The 22,075-nt window shown below is 45.4% G+C and overlaps 1 long non-coding RNA gene across 1 annotated transcript; it reads right to left on the minus strand.

Moving 5' to 3' along the window:
• Positions 1–1,021: 1,021 nt before the first annotated feature.
• Positions 1,022–21,679, minus strand: LOC115653890. The gene is made up of 3 exons (XR_004001030.1): positions 21,547–21,679; positions 18,459–18,464; positions 1,022–1,032 (listed from the first exon to the last, which is right to left on the minus strand). It is a non-coding gene; the product is annotated as an uncharacterized LOC115653890 (long non-coding RNA).
• Between the last annotated feature and the right edge of the window lie 396 nt (positions 21,680–22,075).

The following is a 22,075-nucleotide window of genomic DNA, read 5'->3' on the forward strand; positions in this document are numbered from 1 at the left end:
AGAAGTTAAACTAACAGGTCTGTAATTTCCTGGGTTGTTTTTATTTCCCTTTTTATAGATGGGCACTATATTTGCCCCCTTCCAGTCTTCTGGAATCTCCCCCGTCTCCCATGATTTCCCAAAGATAATAGCTAGAGGCTCAGATACCTCTTCTATTAACTCCTTGAGTATTCTAGGATGCATTTCATCAGGCCCTGGTGACTTGCAGGCATCTAACTTTTCTAAGTGATTTTTTACTTGCTCTTTCGTTATTTTCTCTTCTAAACCTACCCTCTTCTCGTAAGCATTCACTATACTAGACATTCCTTCAGACTTCTCAGTGAAGACCGAAACAAAGAAGTCATTAAGCATCTCTGCCATTTCCAAGTCTCCCGTTACTGTTCCCCCCTCCTCATTGAGCAGTGGGCCTACCCTGTCCTTAGTCTTCCTCTTGCTTCTAATGTATTGATAAAAAGTCTTCTTGTTTCCCTTTATTCCCATAGCTAGTTTGAGCTCATTTTGTGCCTTTGCTTGTCTAATCTTGCCTCTGCATTCCTGGGTTATTTGCCTATATTCATCCTTCGTGATCTGACCTAGTTTCCATTTTTTATATGATGCCTTTTTATTTTGTAGGTCCCGCAAGATCTCAAGGGTAAGCCAAGGTGGTCTTTTGCCACATTTTCTATCTTTCCTAACCATCGGAATAACTTGCTTTTGGGCCCTTAATAGCGTCCCTTTGAAAAACTGCCAACTTTCCTCAGTTGTTTTTCCCCTCAGTCTTAATTCCCATGGGACCTTGCCTATCAGCTCTCTGAGCTTACCAAAATCCGCCTTCCTGAAATCCATGGTCTCTATTCTGCTGTACTCCCTTCTACCTTTCCTTAGAATTGCAAATTCTATGAGTTCATGATCACTTTCACCCAAGCTTCCTTCTACTTTCAAATTCTCAACAAGTTCCTCCCTATTAGTTAAGATCAAGTCTAGAACAGCTTCCCCCCTAGTAGCTTTTTCAACTTTCTGAAATAAAAAGTTGTCTGCAATGCAGTCCAGGAACTTATTGGATAGTCTGTGCCCCGCAGTGTTATTTTCCCAACATATATCTGGGTAGTTGAAGTCCCCCATCACCACCAAATCTTGGGCTTTGGATGATTTTGTTAATTGTTTGAAAAAAGCCTCATCCACCTCTTCCGCCTGATTAGGTGGCCTGTAGTAGACTCCCAGCACGACATCACCTGTGTTTTTTACCCCTTTTAGCCTAACCCAGAGACTCTCCACCCTTCTGTCTCCTATGTCCATCTCCACCTCAGACCAAGTGTGTACATTTTTAATATATAAGGCGACACCTCCTCCCTTTTTCCCCTGTCTATCCTTCCTGAGCAAACTATACCCATCCACACCAACATTCCAGTCGTGTGTATTATCCCACCAAGTTTCAGTAATGCCAATAATGTCATAGTTGTATTTATTTATTAGCACTTCCAGTTCTTCCTGCTTATTACCCATACTTCTTGCATTTGTATAAAGGCATCTAAGATACTGGTTTGATCTCGCCTCCCAGCTTTGCCCTGACCCTCCTTCCTCTCTGCCATTATAGCCCGTGCTCCCTCCTGTTACCAACCCATCTCCCAGGTCTTGTTCCCCACTTACCTGTGGGCTTTGCTCACCTGTCCCCGTCGAACCTAGTTTAAAGCCCTCCTTACTAGGTTAGCCAGTCTGTGCGCAAATAAGGCCTTTCCCCGCTTCGAAAGGTGAACGCCATCTGTTCCTAGCAGTCCTTTCTCAAATAGCATCCCGTGGTCGAGGAAGCCAAAGCCCTCCTGGCGACACCATCTTCGCAGCCAGGCATTCACCTCCACGATGCATCTGTTTCTGCCTGGACCCCTACCTTCAACAGGAAGAATCGAAGAGAATACCACCTGCGCTCCAAACTCCTTAACCCGTACTCCCAGAGCCCTGTAGTCACTCTTGATCTGCTCAGCATCACACCTCGCAGTATCATTTGTGCCTACATGGATGAGTAGCATGGGATAGTAGTCAGAAGGCCGGATAATCCTCGACAAGGCCTCTGTAACATCTCGGATACGGGCCCCTGGCAGACAGCATACCTCCCGGGATGAACGGTCAGGGCGACAGATTGGTGTCTCCGTCCCCCTCAGCAGAGAGTCTCCAACCACCACTACCCTACGTTTCTTAGCAGTGGTGGCAGCAGTCCTCCCAGCCTTAGGGGTACGAGGCTTCACCCCCTTAACTACTGGGGGTGATTTCTTCTCTCCTGTATCAAGAAGAGCATAATGGTTATCTTTTACCACAACAGGAGGGTTCGCAGCAGCGGTGGAGCACTGCCTGCTGCTAGAAGTAACCAGCTGGCTGTGTCCGCCCTGAGCCTCCTCCTCCACTGGAGTGTGAAGCATCTCCTCCACTGGAGTGTCAGTAGTCCTGTCAACAGGGACAGCACCATCAGCTGTCTCCACATGGATACTGTCCAGGAATTGCTCATGGGCATGGATGTTCCTCAGCCTGGCCACCTCCTCCTGTAGCTCTCCCACCTGCTGCCTGAGAGATTCCACCAGCAGGCACCTTTCACATTGGATGCCACCCCCAGCCTGGATATCAGTAAGTGGAAATTGCAAATTACAGTCTTTGCAAGCCCACACCAGAATCTGGGTAAAAGCATCCATGCTTTGGTGCTCTGTCTGGCTACAGGCGCAGGTGGAGGAGACAGAAGTAGTGCTAGCACAGGTGTTGCGGGTCCTCCTCACCATTGTAAGCCTCCCTCTGTCAAACTCTCTCAAAGACCTCTCTGCTGTAAACAGAAAGGTTTTCAATGTGATCAGGTTATGGGTTCAGGGGACCAGTGGGTCACAGATGAGACCGACAAGGGTCACCCCCTCCCTTCCTACTCCCCTTCCAAACTCCCTTGCAAAACTCCCTGTTAGCAGCTCCTGTTCGCTAAGCTCCCTGGTCGCTTGTGCGCAGCTTTATAAAGCCCTGGCCTGAGTGAATGCCCCGCCCACTGGTTAAGGTTCAGCCAATTACCAGAGGCTTCTAGCTTTCAAACCTTCCTAGTAGCTCCACCTCCAACTGCCAGCTACAGCACACGGTCCTTCAAACAAACAAACCAAACAGACTGACAAACACAAGCTCAGCACACAGCAAGTAACCCCCAAACACACACACAAACCCAAACACTGCAGACAGTCACTTACCCCACAGATGCTGTAGGTGCTTCTCCTTCACCTGGAGAACTCCCTTGCAAAACTCCCTGTTAGCAGCTCCTGTTCGCTAAGCTCCCTGGTCGCTTGTGCGCAGCTTTATAAAGCCCTGGCCTGAGTGAATGCCCCGCCCACTGGTTAAGGTTCAGCCAATTACCAGAGGCTTCTAGCTTTCAAACCTTCCTAGTAGCTCCACCTCCAACTGCCAGCTACAGCACACGGTCCTTCAAACAAACAAACCAAACAGACTGACAAACACAAGCTCAGCACACAGCAAGTAACCCCCAAACACACACACAAACCCAAACACTGCAGACAGTCACTTACCCCACAGATGCTGTAGGTGCTTCTCCTTCACCTGGAGAACTCCCTTGCAAAACTCCCTGTTAGCAGCTCCTGTTCGCTAAGCTCCCTGGTCGCTTGTGCGCAGCTTTATAAAGCCCTGGCCTGAGTGAATGCCCCGCCCACTGGTTAAGGTTCAGCCAATTACCAGAGGCTTCTAGCTTTCAAACCTTCCTAGTAGCTCCACCTCCAACTGCCAGCTACAGCACACGGTCCTTCAAACAAACAAACCAAACAGACTGACAAACACAAGCTCAGCACACAGCAAGTAACCCCCAAACACACACACAAACCCAAACACTGCAGACAGTCACTTACCCCACAGATGCTGTAGGTGCTTCTCCTTCACCTGGAGAACTCCCTTGCAAAACTCCCTGTTAGCAGCTCCTGTTCGCTAAGCTCCCTGGTCGCTTGTGCGCAGCTTTATAAAGCCCTGGCCTGAGTGAATGCCCCGCCCACTGGTTAAGGTTCAGCCAATTACCAGAGGCTTCTAGCTTTCAAACCTTCCTAGTAGCTCCACCTCCAACTGCCAGCTACAGCACACGGTCCTTCAAACAAACAAACCAAACAGACTGACAAACACAAGCTCAGCACACAGCAAGTAACCCCCAAACACACACACAAACCCAAACACTGCAGACAGTCACTTACCCCACAGATGCTGTAGGTGCTTCTCCTTCACCTGGAGAACTCCCTTGCAAAACTCCCTGTTAGCAGCTCCTGTTCGCTAAGCTCCCTGGTCGCTTGTGCGCAGCTTTATAAAGCCCTGGCCTGAGTGAATGCCCCGCCCACTGGTTAAGGTTCAGCCAATTACCAGAGGCTTCTAGCTTTCAAACCTTCCTAGTAGCTCCACCTCCAACTGCCAGCTACAGCACACGGTCCTTCAAACAAACAAACCAAACAGACTGACAAACACAAGCTCAGCACACAGCAAGTAACCCCCAAACACACACACAAACCCAAACACTGCAGACAGTCACTTACCCCACAGATGCTGTAGGTGCTTCTCCTTCACCTGGAGAACTCCCTTGCAAAACTCCCTGTTAGCAGCTCCTGTTCGCTAAGCTCCCTGGTCGCTTGTGCGCAGCTTTATAAAGCCCTGGCCTGAGTGAATGCCCCGCCCACTGGTTAAGGTTCAGCCAATTACCAGAGGCTTCTAGCTTTCAAACCTTCCTAGTAGCTCCACCTCCAACTGCCAGCTACAGCACACGGTCCTTCAAACAAACAAACCAAACAGACTGACAAACACAAGCTCAGCACACAGCAAGTAACCCCCAAACACACACACAAACCCAAACACTGCAGACAGTCACTTACCCCACAGATGCTGTAGGTGCTTCTCCTTCACCTGGAGAACTCCCTTGCAAAACTCCCTGTTAGCAGCTCCTGTTCGCTAAGCTCCCTGGTCGCTTGTGCGCAGCTTTATAAAGCCCTGGCCTGAGTGAATGCCCCGCCCACTGGTTAAGGTTCAGCCAATTACCAGAGGCTTCTAGCTTTCAAACCTTCCTAGTAGCTCCACCTCCAACTGCCAGCTACAGCACACGGTCCTTCAAACAAACAAACCAAACAGACTGACAAACACAAGCTCAGCACACAGCAAGTAACCCCCAAACACACACACAAACCCAAACACTGCAGACAGTCACTTACCCCACAGATGCTGTAGGTGCTTCTCCTTCACCTGGAGAACTCCCTTGCAAAACTCCTTGTTAGCAGCTCCTGTTCGCTAAGCTCCCTGGTCGCTTGTGCGCAGCTTTATAAAGCCCTGGCCTGAGTGAATGCCCCGCCCACTGGTTAAGGTTCAGCCAATTACCAGAGGCTTCTAGCTTTCAAACCTTCCTAGTAGCTCCACCTCCAACTGCCAGCTCCAGCACACGGTCCTTCAAACAAACAAACCAAACAGACTGACAAACACAAGCTCAGCACACAGCAAGTAACCCCCAAACACACACACAAACCCAAACACTGCAGACAGTCACTTACCCCACAGATGCTGTAGGTGCTTCTCCTTCACCTGGAGAACTCCCTTGCAAAACTCCCTGTTAGCAGCTCCTGTTCGCTAAGCTCCCTGGTCGCTTGTGCGCAGCTTTATAAAGCCCTGGCCTGAGTGAATGCCCCGCCCACTGGTTAAGGTTCAGCCAATTACCAGAGGCTTCTAGCTTTCAAACCTTCCTAGTAGCTCCACCTCCAACTGCCAGCTACAGCACACGGTCCTTCAAACAAACAAACCAAACAGACTGACAAACACAAGCTCAGCACACAGCAAGTAACCCCCAAACACACACACAAACCCAAACACTGCAGACAGTCACTTACCCCACAGATGCTGTAGGTGCTTCTCCTTCACCTGGAGAACTCCCTTGCAAAACTCCCTGTTAGCAGCTCCTGTTCGCTAAGCTCCCTGGTCGCTTGTGCGCAGCTTTATAAAGCCCTGGCCTGAGTGAATGCCCCGCCCACTGGTTAAGGTTCAGCCAATTACCAGAGGCTTCTAGCTTTCAAACCTTCCTAGTAGCTCCACCTCCAACTGCCAGCTACAGCACACGGTCCTTCAAACAAACAAACCAAACAGACTGACAAACACAAGCTCAGCACACAGCAAGTAACCCCCAAACACACACACAAACCCAAACACTGCAGACAGTCACTTACCCCACAGATGCTGTAGGTGCTTCTCCTTCACCTGGAGAACTCCCTTGCAAAACTCCCTGTTAGCAGCTCCTGTTCGCTAAGCTCCCTGGTCGCTTGTGCGCAGCTTTATAAAGCCCTGGCCTGAGTGAATGCCCCGCCCACTGGTTAAGGTTCAGCCAATTACCAGAGGCTTCTAGCTTTCAAACCTTCCTAGTAGCTCCACCTCCAACTGCCAGCTACAGCACACGGTCCTTCAAACAAACAAACCAAACAGACTGACAAACACAAGCTCAGCACACAGCAAGTAACCCCCAAACACACACACAAACCCAAACACTGCAGACAGTCACTTACCCCACAGATGCTGTAGGTGCTTCTCCTTCACCTGGAGAACTCCCTTGCAAAACTCCCTGTTAGCAGCTCCTGTTCGCTAAGCTCCCTGGTCGCTTGTGCGCAGCTTTATAAAGCCCTGGCCTGAGTGAATGCCCCGCCCACTGGTTAAGGTTCAGCCAATTACCAGAGGCTTCTAGCTTTCAAACCTTCCTAGTAGCTCCACCTCCAACTGCCAGCTACAGCACACGGTCCTTCAAACAAACAAACCAAACAGACTGACAAACACAAGCTCAGCACACAGCAAGTAACCCCCAAACACACACACAAACCCAAACACTGCAGACAGTCACTTACCCCACAGATGCTGTAGGTGCTTCTCCTTCACCTGGAGAACTCCCTTGCAAAACTCCCTGTTAGCAGCTCCTGTTCGCTAAGCTCCCTGGTCGCTTGTGCGCAGCTTTATAAAGCCCTGGCCTGAGTGAATGCCCCGCCCACTGGTTAAGGTTCAGCCAATTACCAGAGGCTTCTAGCTTTCAAACCTTCCTAGTAGCTCCACCTCCAACTGCCAGCTACAGCACACGGTCCTTCAAACAAACAAACCAAACAGACTGACAAACACAAGCTCAGCACACAGCAAGTAACCCCCAAACACACACACAAACCCAAACACTGCAGACAGTCACTTACCCCACAGATGCTGTAGGTGCTTCTCCTTCACCTGGAGAACTCCCTTGCAAAACTCCCTGTTAGCAGCTCCTGTTCGCTAAGCTCCCTGGTCGCTTGTGCGCAGCTTTATAAAGCCCTGGCCTGAGTGAATGCCCCGCCCACTGGTTAAGGTTCAGCCAATTACCAGAGGCTTCTAGCTTTCAAACCTTCCTAGTAGCTCCACCTCCAACTGCCAGCTACAGCACACGGTCCTTCAAACAAACAAACCAAACAGACTGACAAACACAAGCTCAGCACACAGCAAGTAACCCCCAAACACACACACAAACCCAAACACTGCAGACAGTCACTTACCCCACAGATGCTGTAGGTGCTTCTCCTTCACCTGGAGAACTCCCTTGCAAAACTCCCTGTTAGCAGCTCCTGTTCGCTAAGCTCCCTGGTCGCTTGTGCGCAGCTTTATAAAGCCCTGGCCTGAGTGAATGCCCCGCCCACTGGTTAAGGTTCAGCCAATTACCAGAGGCTTCTAGCTTTCAAACCTTCCTAGTAGCTCCACCTCCAACTGCCAGCTACAGCACACGGTCCTTCAAACAAACAAACCAAACAGACTGACAAACACAAGCTCAGCACACAGCAAGTAACCCCCAAACACACACACAAACCCAAACACTGCAGACAGTCACTTACCCCACAGATGCTGTAGGTGCTTCTCCTTCACCTGGAGAACTCCCTTGCAAAACTCCCTGTTAGCAGCTCCTGTTCGCTAAGCTCCCTGGTCGCTTGTGCGCAGCTTTATAAAGCCCTGGCCTGAGTGAATGCCCCGCCCACTGGTTAAGGTTCAGCCAATTACCAGAGGCTTCTAGCTTTCAAACCTTCCTAGTAGCTCCACCTCCAACTGCCAGCTACAGCACACGGTCCTTCAAACAAACAAACCAAACAGACTGACAAACACAAGCTCAGCACACAGCAAGTAACCCCCAAACACACACACAAACCCAAACACTGCAGACAGTCACTTACCCCACAGATGCTGTAGGTGCTTCTCCTTCACCTGGAGAACTCCCTTGCAAAACTCCCTGTTAGCAGCTCCTGTTCGCTAAGCTCCCTGGTCGCTTGTGCGCAGCTTTATAAAGCCCTGGCCTGAGTGAATGCCCCGCCCACTGGTTAAGGTTCAGCCAATTACCAGAGGCTTCTAGCTTTCAAACCTTCCTAGTAGCTCCACCTCCAACTGCCAGCTACAGCACACGGTCCTTCAAACAAACAAACCAAACAGACTGACAAACACAAGCTCAGCACACAGCAAGTAACCCCCAAACACACACACAAACCCAAACACTGCAGACAGTCACTTACCCCACAGATGCTGTAGGTGCTTCTCCTTCACCTGGAGAACTCCCTTGCAAAACTCCCTGTTAGCAGCTCCTGTTCGCTAAGCTCCCTGGTCGCTTGTGCGCAGCTTTATAAAGCCCTGGCCTGAGTGAATGCCCCGCCCACTGGTTAAGGTTCAGCCAATTACCAGAGGCTTCTAGCTTTCAAACCTTCCTAGTAGCTCCACCTCCAACTGCCAGCTACAGCACACGGTCCTTCAAACAAACAAACCAAACAGACTGACAAACACAAGCTCAGCACACAGCAAGTAACCCCCAAACACACACACAAACCCAAACACTGCAGACAGTCACTTACCCCACAGATGCTGTAGGTGCTTCTCCTTCACCTGGAGAACTCCCTTGCAAAACTCCCTGTTAGCAGCTCCTGTTCGCTAAGCTCCCTGGTCGCTTGTGCGCAGCTTTATAAAGCCCTGGCCTGAGTGAATGCCCCGCCCACTGGTTAAGGTTCAGCCAATTACCAGAGGCTTCTAGCTTTCAAACCTTCCTAGTAGCTCCACCTCCAACTGCCAGCTACAGCACACGGTCCTTCAAACAAACAAACCAAACAGACTGACAAACACAAGCTCAGCACACAGCAAGTAACCCCCAAACACACACACAAACCCAAACACTGCAGACAGTCACTTACCCCACAGATGCTGTAGGTGCTTCTCCTTCACCTGGAGAACTCCCTTGCAAAACTCCCTGTTAGCAGCTCCTGTTCGCTAAGCTCCCTGGTCGCTTGTGCGCAGCTTTATAAAGCCCTGGCCTGAGTGAATGCCCCGCCCACTGGTTAAGGTTCAGCCAATTACCAGAGGCTTCTAGCTTTCAAACCTTCCTAGTAGCTCCACCTCCAACTGCCAGCTACAGCACACGGTCCTTCAAACAAACAAACCAAACAGACTGACAAACACAAGCTCAGCACACAGCAAGTAACCCCCAAACACACACACAAACCCAAACACTGCAGACAGTCACTTACCCCACAGATGCTGTAGGTGCTTCTCCTTCACCTGGAGAACTCCCTTGCAAAACTCCCTGTTAGCAGCTCCTGTTCGCTAAGCTCCCTGGTCGCTTGTGCGCAGCTTTATAAAGCCCTGGCCTGAGTGAATGCCCCGCCCACTGGTTAAGGTTCAGCCAATTACCAGAGGCTTCTAGCTTTCAAACCTTCCTAGTAGCTCCACCTCCAACTGCCAGCTACAGCACACGGTCCTTCAAACAAACAAACCAAACAGACTGACAAACACAAGCTCAGCACACAGCAAGTAACCCCCAAACACACACACAAACCCAAACACTGCAGACAGTCACTTACCCCACAGATGCTGTAGGTGCTTCTCCTTCACCTGGAGAACTCCCTTGCAAAACTCCCTGTTAGCAGCTCCTGTTCGCTAAGCTCCCTGGTCGCTTGTGCGCAGCTTTATAAAGTGCTTTATAAAATGCTTCCTTCCTTTGAAAACGTGGCTGTTAGGAGGAAGGAGACAGAAAGGGATTGAAGAATGGAGGAGAAAAGTAAAGAGTTTTTGTATTGCTAAGCAGAGTTGTGCAAATCACTGAAAAGATTTTACAGTAGTTTCTAGCAAGTCTGATTTCACATCAGGTTTTGGGTTGGCCTATGATACTATCTAGTTTAACATGATACATAGCTAGGGTGACCAAATGTCTCAATTTTTATATAGACAGTCCCAATATTTGGGGCTTTGTCTTATAAGGTGCCTATTGCCTCCTGATTTTTCACCCTTGCTATCTGCTACACACAGAATGGCACAATGTAATTTAGCTCAGGCCTAAATTTGTGCCCTAAACACCGAAGGCCTGCTTCATCACCCTGTTACTCCAATTGTATGTCATTATAACTCAGTGGAATTACCCTGGTTTACAACTGGCATATCTTCATTGAGTTACCCTGATGTGAAACTGGAGTGGGCAAGCAGCAGGGCTGGCTCTACCTTTTTTGCCGCCCCAAGTGGCATAGCAAAGGAGAAAAAAATAAATAAAAAAGCGGCCGCAGTAGTGCCGCCGAAGAAGGGGAAAAAAAGAAAAAGCTGCCACCAAACTGCCATCGAGGAAGAAAAAAAGAAAAAGCTGCCGCTGAAGTTCCGCCGAAGAAGACGGAAAACAAAAAAGGTCGGAGTGCTGTCCCAAGAATGGACGGAGTGCCGCCCCTTCAGATTTGCTGCCCTAGGCACCTGCTTTCTTAGCTGGTGCGTAGAGCTGGCCCTGGCAAGCAGATGCTGGAAACATAAGGCACAACTTTAAAAAGCAATTTTATATATTCAGTAAAGACAAATCTTTCTGCCCTTGCTAAAGTGGGTTATGTAGAGGAAGGAGAGGACCTCTGACCTCCTTACAGATGCTTCAAAAATGGTGCTGTCTGTTCTCTTAGCATCTACTACTCAAGGGACTCTATGGAGCACACTAGTTGAGGCACCAGCCTAGTACTCCAGGAAACGCCATGTCCACAACCACAGGTGCCTACTTTTCCTTTACCCTGGGGGTGCTCCACATCTGCTCTGCCCCATGGCCTCGCCCCCACTCTGCAACTTCCCCTGAGGCCCCACCCTTGCTCCACCTCTTCTCACCCCCACTCCACTCCCTCCATGAGGCCCCCACCTGCTTCTCTCCATCTCCCTCAAGCTCTCCCTGAGCCACCGAACAGCTCAGCCACAAACTGCTGAGCCACCAAATTGTGCCCCCCATCAGCTATTGGGCAGCAGCAGTGCCGCCCTCCCATCAGCTGATGATGGGGCAAACAGACAGCTATGGCTGGTGTGTGCTGAGCACCTGCTATTTGTTTTCCATGGGTGCTCCAGCCGCTGAGCGCTCACGGAGTCAGCGCCTATGCCTTTTGTTAGAAAGAGGCTTCTTGTGCTCTCTCCCACAAGACAAGGCACAGTTTCAGGATAAGGGTTTTGGTCACTATCAGACTGTGGAACAGCAAAAAGGACTCAAAGCAGAACAGAATCAGGAAAAAGTTATGAGTGTCTGAGAACTTGTACAGTGTCTTAGCATAAAAATATGCTTGCCATCACTCTGCTAAAACTAATTGTGTCAAATCCCAAAATACTTTAAGCCTGTGCTGTAGCTTTTCGGGTAATATTTTTAAGGTCCAGCTTCCCCTCTCTCCTCCTCCCCGCAAAAGAGAGAGAGAGAGACTTCATGTACGTACAAGAAAAGTCTTGGGGAGTCACCTTTACAATATTACTACCTGAGTCTCCAACCTGAATGTCAAGGCTTGAGTTTTGAGATGGGGGTATAGATAAAATGAGGTTAATTACAACATTTCAATTTACGGCTGATTTTTAAAAAGAGCACCTGCTTTAGTTATTAGAAGAAAACAATACAGATATTGTCATATAGCTCTAGGGCTATATTCTTATTTCAATTTGCAGCACCTTACCCATGCAACTGCCATTAATATGATGAGGATGAAGATTATGACATCAATATGGGAACATTGCACCTTTCCTCTGGAAAGGTTACAATTGTGTTCTTCCAGAAACTGAAACAATTGTTAAAGCCTGGAGTCTGAGACTAAACAGAACTATTATACGTGCTCTGTTTACTAATAGCAATTCCAAGTGATACTTAATTGATTCTAATCCTGCTTTATCCTTGAGACCCTGCCTTCAATCACTTGCATTAAAAATCCAGTAATGTGTAAAATCACTCAAATTGTTCAGTAAAAGTGCTTCTGTTGTGAGCTAGAAAATGAGGTACAAATTAGTAACATCAAACGAAGCAGCATCAGTGTCCAAAAAGAATTCAGTGCTACCATAGACTAGACAAAACCACTTCAGAAAGTGTGTTTGAGACCTGCTGGAAGCAAGTCTTCTGAAATGGTATTGAAAACTGTTTTGAATGGTTTTGTCTCTTCTATACTTGCTCTTAAAGTTGTTTTTAGCCCTAGTGTAGCTATGTTTAACAGTGTGTACCATGGCTAGGCTTAAACTTTTGAGTGCCTGCTAAGTACAACGTTGCAAGACCACTGATTACAGTACGCTTTCCTTCCCATATCAAGTCCCAGGAATCTGAAACTGCTGTACTAATGTTTTCCCTTTGGAAACATTCATCAGCAAGATATAGTATTCTGCTCTTGCCGCTGGCATCTCTTGAAATGCAGGAGAAGAGAGTAGCTGAATGCAGCAATCTTCTCGGACTGAATCAGCAGATCCAATTCATTACATGCCATAAAGAGAAATGTGATTTCAAGTGACTGCTTAATCTCCTTGAAATATCACATGTCACGCAGAAAGGCCTTTCAAGTCTCCTGGGAGAAATCTGCCCAGCTTCCTTACTAAAACCAAACATACTAAACACAGATCCACAAAAAAAGCCCCCAACTCCCCCCAAAGAAGAACCAAAAAACAAAAACCTCTTTACATTGAACAGCAGCAATTTTTTTAAATTACAGAATAATTCCAGCTATCCAAATGGCCTGGTGGACATCTGAAACTTTTGGATAACTGGGCTTTTGGATCAACAGAAATGCTATTAAGTAATAAGACTACATGGGGGATGTACTGTGGATTTGGATTAATAGGATTTTGAGATAAAGGGAATTCAGATAACTGGAATTATGCTGTATTAAACTCATGCTGTTAACCAGGAACTTGTTAAGTTGCCCTTAGAATAGACTCTTCTTCTGTGCTTCAGACAGTGTCAAATTGGACACCTGTGAGTATGGAGACCACTAGATCCGAAGCAGTAAGCTCAGACTGATTTTTTCCGAGAGTTCCAACATATTAGTCAACAACAGCAGAATCAGCCAGACCAGGAGGCATTTAATGGAGGAGGCAAGAGCACTCAGCATATCCCTAGGGATGCAAACCTGGGATTTATTCTTGGTAGATTGCATAGATCAGCAGTTCATAGAATCGTAGACTTTAAGGTCAGAAGGAACCATTATGATCATCTAGTCTGACCTCCTGCACGACGCAGGCCACAGAATCTCAACCACCCACTCCTCTATCAAACCTGTATCTGAGCCATTGAAGTCCTCAAATCATGGTTTAAAGACTTCAAGATGCAGTTTCTCTATGGTGGGATAGGAAGATGTCAGAAACCTTGGTCTCTAAAAGACTAGGTCCTCATTTAACAGTTGTACACCTTTAGAATTCTATCTGTATTATTGGCAGGTAGGAGAAGGGTTGAGGGAGCATTGCATTGTCAGATCCTCAGGGCTTGTCTACACTGCGACATTGTTGACAAAACTTGTCTTTCATGGGTACTTAAAGTCCCCTGCGAAAGAAAAAAGTTTTGCCAAAGCAAGTGGCCTTGTGAACACAGCTTTGTTGGCAGGAGCGCTCTCCTGCCAACAAAGCTAACACCGCTCATTGGGCTAGAAGTATTTTGTCCACAAAAGTGCCAACAGAATACCGACAGAGAGCATCCACACACGCTGACTTTTAGCTGTGTTGCCTTGTCTCTAAAAGCTGCATAGTGTAGACAAGCCCTGTGTCTAGCAATTCTGCAGTGTGTGACACATGTTATTGTCTCCACTGAAATCACCACACACCAAGTGCTTTGCACAGGTAACACAGTTGGCAATTTATTACCATAGAGAGAATGAAATTTTTCCTCAAATGATATAAGAATTTCAAATGTCCTACTCCAAAAGAAGTTGATGAAGCAAAGAACATTTCAAGCAATTTTCCTGCTTTCATCACTCAAACCTCAGAAATTCTGCATAGCTCTGTTGGGAGAACAGTCACTCTTTTGTAAAATGAAATACCTAATATCTGTAATTTATTAGGGATTATTTGTATTGAAGAAACAACCTAGAGGCCTCAGTTGGGGTTTAGGGTTTGTGCAAAACACTGTAACCACATAACAAAAAAGAAAAAAGTCCCTGTTCCAAAGAGCATATCATCGTCTTTGCAGAGAAGAGCAAGAAAAACGTCCCTTTTCCTCCACCTTTTAGGCTTTATTTTTCCTGTGCTTTGCTGCTTGGAAATTCAGAGAAAGAGAGAGATTTGTGAAGGTCTTACAATCCATGTATCTCCCTTCTAAATACAAAATGGGATTAAAGGATTAGGGCACCAATCAGATAAATAGCGGGGTCCGGAACTCAGCTCTGCAGGTTTTTACTAAGCAGTGGGGAATAGCAGCAGGACCGAGGCTGGTAGGGAGTGAGGGTGGCTGAACAGGCCTGGACATAGAGGGGAAAGCAGCTTCTGGAATACCTTCTAGCAGCCCACAGAGTGGGCCCCTTCCAGTTTTCTAGGATCTTGTGTATTCATATAAATCCAGGCATATGTTAATTCTGAGTATGTTGGCACTAGATGTCCGTAATTTAGTAACATCTGCTTCTCTGTTTTTATTCTCTTCGGTCCTTTCTTTTCCTTCACTCCAGTCTTCTGTTTTCCCTTCTACCATGACACATCTGTGCACCTCCCCCTCCTTTGGTTAGCCGTCTTTCTTTCAGTCTGATTTCTCTGTAGCATTAACCCTGGATTTCTTTCCACCCTCCTTGCCCTTCAGCCCCTTCTCCTGGGTTATATTCTCTCTTCACCCTAATCCCCATGATCCCAGTTCCTCCCTGCTTCTTCCCCCATGTCCTCTCTCCTTCCATTTTTATGCTCAACATTTCCTTTGCCTCCTTCTCTCCTTCCACAGTGTTTGCTATCTCTCCTCCCTAGTGTCTCCTTCCTTCCTTCCTCACCCTCCTATTTGGATGCACACTCTGCCATTCCCATACACCCCACACAGACATTTGCTCTGCCACAGTCTTCTCCTCTCCACAGCCACTTTTTCTGTCACGCTCTCACCTGTGCACACATGTAGAGGCTTCTGCCAGGCTCTCATCCCTTCATATTGGTGCATTTGCACCCTCCCCACCTGCAGGAACACAGCCATACTCTTCCTTCCCCCCATGTCAGGCTCTCATGATGCCATTCTTTTCTATCCATCCTCTCTCCCACTCCCAACCAGCACGCACACACACACACACACTCCTACCCATATACAGACACCTTGGACTGGGTGTCAGGCAGTGCTTAATTTGTCATGAAAGAGGTGCCAGGGCTCAAGCAATTTTTTTACATTAATAACAGGTGCAGCAAGCCTAGAGGTGCCGGGGCTATGAACTGCCAAGTCTAGAGGTGCTGGTACTCAGCCCTGGCACAAATTAAGCACTGGTGTCAGGAGCTGCAAATTCCAGTCTTGGAGCTGCCATAGAGTTACTGTGCTGGTGCCTTGGTTTCCCTTTTTTGAAAGTTAGGAGGATAACCCCTGTAAGGCAGGGGAATATGTGAAGCCTTGTCTGACTAATATTTGCTTTAAAAAAAAACTTGAATGGAAGCACTGAAGATGAATGAAGTGCTATGGTTATTGTCATATTATTCAAAATTACATGTTCACTTCCAGCTGAGGTGGATTGCTGGAAAGGCCATTGGCTGCATTGCGGGAGACTCCTAGAGTTAAAATTGCAGGCTGCATCAGCGTTCCCTCACTAGGAGGTTTTTTTGCTCCTCTTTTTTATGAGTCTGTTTCTTGTAGCATTTTTACCTCCTCCTTAAATGTGCTAAATATAAAGGAGGAAGCAAATAAATTCAGCCACTTTTATAATAATATTCCACTGGTTCAATTTGTTTTGTGCGTATTTACATGTGGCTGCTTATCAGCTAATTGTAGAGCTATTCAAAAAACACATTTAATTCATCCAACCAGCACTGTGAAGTTCAGGACTATGACAGAGAGGAGGGAAAAATAAACATTATTATTTAAATGTTTGTGCCTTTTTCAGCACTACAGGATATAATGTATGGAAATCAGCAAACATTTGCATTGCAAAATACATTTGGAAATTGCTTGTGTTTACAGGGCCAAGGGGAGTGTTGCCACCTGATATTTTCTAATGGTCCCTGAGCCCTGGAAATATGGGAAAACTCAGGATTTGCCTTATGATTCTGGGCTCCAGTATGGCATCCTATGGTGAATCTGAGAATACAGAAAGAAAGTCAGTCACTCCTCTCTTTCTTATGACTGTCCAGAGGGTTCTTATTGAGGAGCATTCTGGAATATGTTAGCTACTGTAGAAAAGGACCTGGTGTGGCCTCACTTCATTCCTGTTGTTCTAGAATGAATTAGATGCCACAGAGCCCAGTTCAGTATTGCCACGAAGCCAATTTGTAGAAGCTAGGTTGGTGCAATGCACCCCTCTCCCAGAGAATATCCCCAGTGCAACAGAGGTCTCCACCTGGCATTAAACCTGCTCAATAGCCTTTGTGAAGCTCCTATAGCAACACCCACACCCTAAGGAGGCATTGCAGAATGGGATGGGACAGAGTGGGGTCAGGCTGGAGGAGGGAAGGGGACATGGCTGGGGCAGATCTGAGCCCTGGCAATCCTATGTCCTGAAATGGCCTATAGAAGCTACTGAAAGAGGGACACCAAATTCCTTCACCCAGTCCCTGAATAAGTGAGGACCAAGTCACCCATCATGAATGTGGCCCATGGTTCCCCATTCTTCGTTTTGTATCTAATAGCTACGTATATCTTTATTTACTAGAGCTATTACGGAGGGTTCCCCTCCCTACCCCCATTAATGAAAATGTTTTGGTTTTGTCTTCTTGGTTGTTAAAATGGCAAAGAATTGGTTTTCAGGTATTTGATGAAAATTTAAACAATTCAATAAATGGAACTTCTCTCATGAAAATTTCATTATGTTGAAAAGGCATTTTTCATAAAAATAAATTACATTTTTTCAGCCATCTGAATTATTTACTGAATTTATGTCTTCTGGAAACTGCAATGCTATTTTAGGGGCTTTCCTTTGTAACTTGGCATAATGAAAAAATTGAAATTATAATTTCTAGTTAAAATCAGTGATTGCCAGATTCTACTCTCACTGATATCAAAAGGGTTGCACAGGTATAAATAAGGAAGCAATGTAGCCCCATTATGTGTTAAGTTCTTTCCCCTGAAAAAATTGTAGTAATTGGTTCATAAGCACCTGTGGAGTCTAGAACCGTATGAAATCCAAAACCACATGAACTCACCTTGGTTTGAAATATTGTTACAATGCCAAACTCAGATTGCGTTTGCTGAAAAGCTTAAGGTTCACAGACACTTTGAGCAAACCTAGAGTCAGTCTGGAATGACTGTAGTCTGCATCAGAATAACAGACTCAATGGTTTGGACATGAAAGCTGGTGAGTTTCAACTGAGTTTCATTTTGTGATTTTAGGGTTGTTGGAATCCTAAACTCAAAGTGAAATTAAGGAAGGTATAACCCAGCTCTGGTATAACTATATATACTGAATCAGCCCTTGGATTCTACAGACAAATGTAACCTCAAATGGTGGGATTCTTCCAAACTTTAGTTCTGTCTGGCTCAACTGACTGCACTATGATTATTTATGGTAGCTTGTTTCCTTCTGTATCTCTTCTAAAGCCACCTGCTGCTAGTCTGTTTCTTATGAGCACAGCACTGTCACCTGAATGGACATATTATTATACTAAAGAGTGTAGCTTTATTTTTGTTTTTCCTTAATCTGAAAGCTCATCCTTGTATACACACTTATTAATGTGCAGTTCAAAGATCAATGGGTATGTTTGATTTATTGCCATTTTAATTAGTTAAAAGTGCAACATTTAGTTGTACTTTAGTTACAAAACATACCCACACACTACTAGAATGCTCAGTGTAAAAGCTTGAAACTAAACATTTGGACCCACTATTCCTAAATTCAGGTTTATAGTTGCATACAAATAAGATACAATACATATTTTACATGCTTTTTCTTAAATATGCCTTAGTAAGCTTTAAAAGCAGCAAAGAATCCTGTGGCACCTTATAGACTAACAGACGTTTTGGAGCATGAGCTTTCGTGGATGAATACCCACTTCGTCGGATGCATGACGAAGTGGCTATTCACCCACGAAAGCTCATGCTCCAAAACGTCTGTTAGTCTATAAGGTGCCACAGGATTCTTTGCTGCTTTTACAGATCCAGACTAACTATGGCTATCCCTCTGATACTTAGTAAGCTTTGACATTTTAAGTTTCTGAAAGAAAAATCGTGGGATACACATTATCCCATTTAATGTGACTTGGGCAGAGTTAAACCTTTAAATGCTCAAGGTCCTACAAATGTTCTGCTCTGTTGCAGTGTCTTCATTTAATAGATGGGTGTTTTCCAGATGCCACATACTCAGCAAGTATTTTGAGTGATGCAGTAGCAAATTTATTGCACTTACTCTATTTTTCATTTCGTTGAATGACTATTTCAAATACACCATTGCTCATTATGATCCTGTTGATAAATGAAGATTTATGTACACTGATAGAATTAGTATTAACAGGAGTCATACATACAAACACTCACCCCCCCACCCCCCACCCAAACACTTCCCTCAGGACATATATTGATAGAAGACTAGATCTTCAAAGGGAAACCTGTAACATACAGGACTTCAATTACTACATCAAATTACAGAGATGAGTACATCATTAAAAAATTCCTTTTAAAGTGTATTTCTAAATGATAAAAGTGAATTCATAGCAATTATATAGAATGCTACCATCTTGAAAGTCTGGAGTACAACTTTGAGAATGCCTCTTGGTGCAAGTATAATAGAAATGTTTAATAATAATGGAAATGCAGCTCCCACTGAGTTCAATGAAGCTTGCTCAGGCCACAAGGCCTTTGTAAATCTTATTACAAGACTTAGGCCTTGCTTTCTAGCATGAGCTCCCTTTTGCTGATGTATTAGTAGTGTTACAAGAACAGTTTCCACTGAGAGAACATAAAGACAAATCTCAGTTGTGGAGACAGTGAAACAGTGATAGGTAGTTCTAAAAAAATTTTTTTGACAATTAATTGTGTGTGTGTGTAAAGATTATACCTGACTGTCACAGAGAGAGAGATGGGCCAGAAACACAACCAGGATCCAATCTTCTTCCAAAATTGCCAAGATTCAGAACTGGACTTCACAGATTGGGCCCATTTCTGACCTAAGGGCTTGGCCACACTTGCAAGTTACAGCACATTAAAGGAGCTCCAGGCGCCCTAGCTCACTCCCATCCACACTGGCAAGGCACATAGAGCTCTCTGATTTCACGGCTAGAGCGCTCCTGGTACTCCACCTCAGCAAGTGGAATAACATTTGATGCGCCCCCGCTGGAGCGCCCCAGTGTCAGTGTGAAGGAGATGTTGGATTACTGTGCTTTGATCGGCCTCTGGAAACATCCCATAATCCCCTTAAGTCAAGTGGCCACTCTTATCATTGTTTTGGATATGCCCTTTGACAGCTCCATTTGATAGCTGGCTGCTTATCTGTTCCAAGACAAAACAACCATTACTGTGGAATGCTGTGTGTGAGAGAGAGAGAGGTGAGGGGGGGACGGGAGAGTCTGCTGCTGCCTGAACTTAAAAGACAGCATACTGACATGCTCTCGGCCCCCCCACCCCCCCAGAACCGACTCTCTCTCTCCCCCACATACACACAACACACTCCCTGTCACACTCCAACCCACCCCCACCATTTGAAAAGCACATTGTAGCCACTTGCGTGCTGGGATAGCTACCACAATGCACTGCTCTCTGTGGCCATTGCAAGAGCTGCTAATGTGGCCATGCCAGTGTGCTGGCAGCTGGCAGTGTGGACAGACTACAGCCCTTTCCCTACTGCACTCTAGGAAGGCTGGTTTAACTCAAAGCACTCTACATCTGCAAGTGTAGCCATGCCCTAAGATATTGTAACCGACCACAGCAGTGTCTGATTATTAATATACTGAAATATACATACCTGCTGCAGCCTTTGTCCCATGGACATCTTTAATTGTTAGAACCAGTATAACAAATTAAATGTGGGTGGAAGGAATTAATAGATTCCAAGATGGCATAAATTGCTTCAATGCTATTGATTTTGTTGGAGCTATACCAATATGCCCCTCAAACTACCCATGCTTTTCTGTAAGGAAGCAAAAACTATATACACTCCTTGTAAATTTTCTTTAGGCATGTATCTTAAAAAAATAAAAGATTTCAATAGAATCAGAAAAAATAAAAATGGAAAAGACATACTAGGTTATCCTGATCTCTCTATCAATGCAAGATTCCCCCCTGCCCAAATAGTATATTTTGGGGAGCTTTGTCCAAATGACTCTATGTTTAAAATGACTCAAAACAATGAGGATCCCAAGAAAATATGACAAACTTTTTTCATTTTCTGCATTACCACTCTGTCATATCAGCTGACTACAATACAGTGCAAATAAAACAGGATTATGAGCTACCCTATATTGTTCATGAAAACATTTTTGTTAGGCTAATATGATGCAATGCTAGTAAAATGTAATGGAAAATTGCAAAGATGGTACCCTATTCATTCCTGTCCTTAAGATAAAATCTCTACAATATCTTCTTCTAAAAATGAAGCTCTTAGAAAATGTCCAGGAACAATATTTTATTATAATGACATTGCCATGTAGTCTGCAGGGATAAAATGAGATCAGTAAACCAAGTGTGTAGAATTACATTCATAAGAATCATCAATATGATAGGCGAAATTTCCTTTTGCATCTGACTTTTTTGTCCTGTCAGCTCTTACAAAGCTAAAGCTCAGTGCAATAACTAGTTTTTAGGATCAACTGAGATATTTAATTAATTCAAAGTACCTGCTTCATTGCATCTAATTCAACCAATTAAAGTATTGTCAAATTATTAAACAGACTATAAGCATTTTTCCCACTGAAATTAAATGAAAATAAAATCAGTCATTTAAGGATAAGTTCTTTTTGTGCTGACACTTTCAAATATTAACATTCACCTTACCTGATTACTGTGTTTAAAACACCAAAGAATGGTGATGGAAATGGTAAGCAAAGAAATGAATAAACAAAGAAATTAGAAACAACTCATAGACTACATATGGAAATCTTCCCAACCTGCTTTCCCTATTGTATGGATCCTTTGAAAGTGTGAGATGAACAGCCCAAAGGCTTCAGGCTGTCCTAAAGCAAGTAGCAAATTGAGTCCCATATATCACATGCAAACGTTCACAAGCTAACATAAGAACAGCTGTACTGGGTCAGACTAAAGGTCAGTCTAGCCCAGCATCTGTCTACCGACCGTGGCCAATGCCAGGTGCCCCAGAGGGAATGAACCTAACAGACAATGATCAAGTGATCTCTCTCCTACCATCCATCTTCATCCTCTGACAAACAGAGGCTAGGGACACCATTCCTTACCCATCCTGGCTATTAGCAATTTATGGACTTAGCCACCATGAATTTATCCAGTTCTCTTTTAAACGCTGTTATAGTCCTAGCCTTCACAACCTCCTCAGGTAAGGAGTTCCACAAGTTGACTGTGCGCTGCGTGAAGAACTTCCTTTTAATTGCTTTAAACCTGCTGCCTATTAATTTCATTTGGTGACCCCTAGTTCTTGTGGGAATAAGGAAATAACTTTCTCCACATCACTCATGATTTTATATACCTCTATCATATCCCCCCTTAGTCTCCTTTTTCCAAGCTGAAGAGTCCTAGCCTGTTTAATCTTTCCTCATATGGGACCCTCTCCAAACCCCTAATCATTTT

This window comes from Gopherus evgoodei, chromosome 6, assembly GCF_007399415.2.
Source record: "Gopherus evgoodei ecotype Sinaloan lineage chromosome 6, rGopEvg1_v1.p, whole genome shotgun sequence".
Classification (NCBI taxonomy): Eukaryota; Metazoa; Chordata; order Testudines; family Testudinidae; genus Gopherus; species Gopherus evgoodei.